Below are 3206 nucleotides of genomic sequence, written 5' to 3'. Positions count from 1 at the left end.
CATAATACTTCCTTCAAGTAAAAAAATTATCTTGAGTAGCCTACCCTTGAATTAAAACCTACTGCACCAAAAAACATAACAAAAAAAAAAAAGCCTACTGCTATATTTAATGTTGACGAGATAGATGATTTGACTGCCAAAGGGGTATAATTGACTTATATTCCAATCAGATACCCAGCTTACAATGGGGTTACATCTTGATGAATCCTTCATACGTTTAAAATATCCTAAATCAAAAATGCATTTAATACACATAAACCTACTGAACATCACAGCTTAGTCTAGCCTACCTTAAATATGCTCAGAACACTTAGATTAGCCTAAAATTGGGCAACATCTAACACAAAGCCTATCTTATAGCAAAGTGTTAAATATCTCATGTAATTTACTACATACTAAACTGAAAGTGAAAAACAGAATGGTGGTATGGGTACTTGAAGTATGGTTTCTACTGAATGTGATTACTTTTCACACCATTGCAGTCAAAAAATCCTGCTGAACCATTGTAAGTCAGGGACCATCTGTACACCAATAGATTAAATTGTGATTCCCTCATTGACACAATGGGATACATGCAGCCAAAAAAGGAAGGAGTTCCTTCTTTTTGGTGCTCTGCTGGTAAATAGTGGCACATGTGATTCTTGGTGCAGTGCTCTATGGGTCGGGAGGATCCTTGACCAGGTACAGTGGTCCCAGTAGTCACTGGCATCAGGGCCAGGTCACATGGGTCTGGGAATGATCAGCTGGCGCGGAGGCCTGTGTAAAGTGGGGAGCAGAGGAAGGCTTGGCTAGTGTCATCAGAATGATTCTTATGGATGAATGAAGCAAATGAATAAATATAAGAATAATGAGGGCTGAGGCCGGGTGCGGTGGCTCATGCCTGTAATCCCAGCACTTTGGGAGGCTGAGGCGGGCAGATCACGAGGTCAGGAGATCGAGATCATCCTGGCTAACAGGGTGAAACCCCGTCTCTGCAAAAAATAAAAAAAAAAAAAAAAATTAGCCGGGGGTGGTGGTGGACACCTGTGGTCCCAGCTACTCAGGAGGCTGAGGCAGGAGAATGGCATGAATCCAGAAGGCGGAGCTTGCAGTGAGCTGAGATCACGCCACTGCGCCTTCAGCCTGGGTGACAGAGCGAGACTCCATCTCAAAAAAATAAAAAAATTTTTAAAAAATGAGGTCTGAGCACTGTGGCTCATGTCTGTAGTCTCAGCCCTTTGGGAGACCAAGGTGAGTGGATTGTTTGAGCTCAAGAGTTTGAGAGCAGCCTGGGCAACACTGCGAAACTAAAAATACAAAAATTAGCTGGGTGTGGTGGCACATGCCTGTAGTCCCAGCTACTCAGGAGACTGAGGTGGAGGCTGCAGTGAGCCAAGATTGTGCCACGGCACTCCAGCCTGGGTGAGACTGACACCCTGTCTCAAAAAAAACAATTGAAAACTAGGTTGCTGTCAGAGAAAGGTGCCACAAACATGGGAAGAGCCAAAATAAACGCTGTGGAACAAGACTGGAATTGGGGCTATCGATGTCAACTTAAGGTTTCTTGTGCAAAGAAATGTGAAAAAGGTCAAAACCATGAAAGACAAACACTGAGGAAATGTTCCATCTTGAAGCTAAAGCAACATGGCAACACACACGAGTAATCTTGGACTGCATAGACCTATCAAGGACAACTGGAACAACTGATGAAATCTGAATGGGATCCTATACAATTGAATGGTAATTTCTTGATTATGATTACATTATGGGGTATGTAGATGTGTATCCTTATTTTTAGAAAATATACACTGAGGTTTATGTACTAAGTGAGTGATGAAGCATCATTATCTTCAACCTACTCTTAAATAGTTCAGTATACACATGTGGTCTGCATGTAGAAAGAAAATGATTGGGTAGATGTGCTTCACACTGACAACTGGGGCATCTAGAAAGGGAAATAAAAGCATACCCTTTTTTTTTTTTGAGACGGAGTCTCGCTCTGTCGCCCAGGCTGGAGTGCAGTGGTGCAATCTCGGCTGACTGCAAGCTCCGCCTCCCGGGTTTAAGCCATTCTCCTGCCTCAGCCTCACGAGTAGCTGGGACTACAGGCAGGCGCCCGCCACTTCGCCCAGCTAGTTTTTTGTATTTTTTAGTAGAGACGGGGCTTCACTGTGTTAGCCAAGACGGTCTCGATCTCCTGACCTCGTGATCCGCCCGCCTCGGCCTCCCAAAGTGCTGGGATTACAGGCTTGAGCCACCACGCCCGGCCAATATAAGCATTCTTTACGCTATCGTGGCAACTTTTCTGCAAGATTGAAATTTTTAAATTAAGTTTTCAAAAAAGGACATTCTTGGCTGGGCATGGTGGCTCATGCCTGTAATCCCAGCACTTTGGAAGACCAAGGTGGGCGGATCATGAGGTCAGGAGATCGAAACCATCCTGGCCAACATGGTGACACCCCATCTCTACTAAACATATAAAAAAATTAGCTGGGTGTAGTGGCGCGTGCCTGTAATCCTAGCTACTCGGGAGGCTGAGGCAGGAGAGGATCGCTTGAACCAGGGAGTTGGAGGTTGCAGCGAGCTGAGATCATGCCACTGCATTCCAGCCCGGCTATAGAGCAAGACTCCCTCTCAAAAAAAAAAGGACATTCTTTATAATATACAACAAATTTCAAATGAAAAAAACTTCAGAGAATTGTATGTTATTCTTTGTGAGGGCAGAGAGTGAGAGCATGGACACATGTGTTTTGTGATTACATTCTTCCATATGCAGAGTACCTCTAGAAATGTATGCAAGGAACTGATCTACATCGATTTCTTCCACAGATGAAAAATGGGTGGCTAGAGAAGAATTACACTTTCTACTCTCTGAAACTTAATTTTGCACTATATGAAATGTAGTTAACTTAAAATATAAAACAAAATGCTTTAATTTAGTGGTTGCCAAATGCGATGCCAGACTGGCAACCTTAGAACCACCTGGAAGACATCTAAAAATAAATTAATAGGCCTCAATTACCAAAATGTATGTCAGTAAGCCCAGGGTAGGACCCGGGTATCAGTAAAATTTCCCCAGTTAATTTTCTCAGCCTACTCAATATGAAGATAAGAATAAAGAACTTTATTACGATCCAGGCCAGGTGTGGTGGCTCACGCCTGTAAGTGCCAACATTTTTGAGGCCGAGGCAGGTGGATTGCTTGAGGGCAGGAGTTTGAGACCAGCC

This window comes from Mandrillus leucophaeus, unplaced genomic scaffold (genome assembly GCF_000951045.1).
Source record: "Mandrillus leucophaeus isolate KB7577 unplaced genomic scaffold, Mleu.le_1.0 Scaffold115, whole genome shotgun sequence".
NCBI lineage: Eukaryota > Metazoa > Chordata > Mammalia > Primates > Cercopithecidae > Mandrillus > Mandrillus leucophaeus.
Note: the sequence above shows the minus strand (reverse complement) of the source record.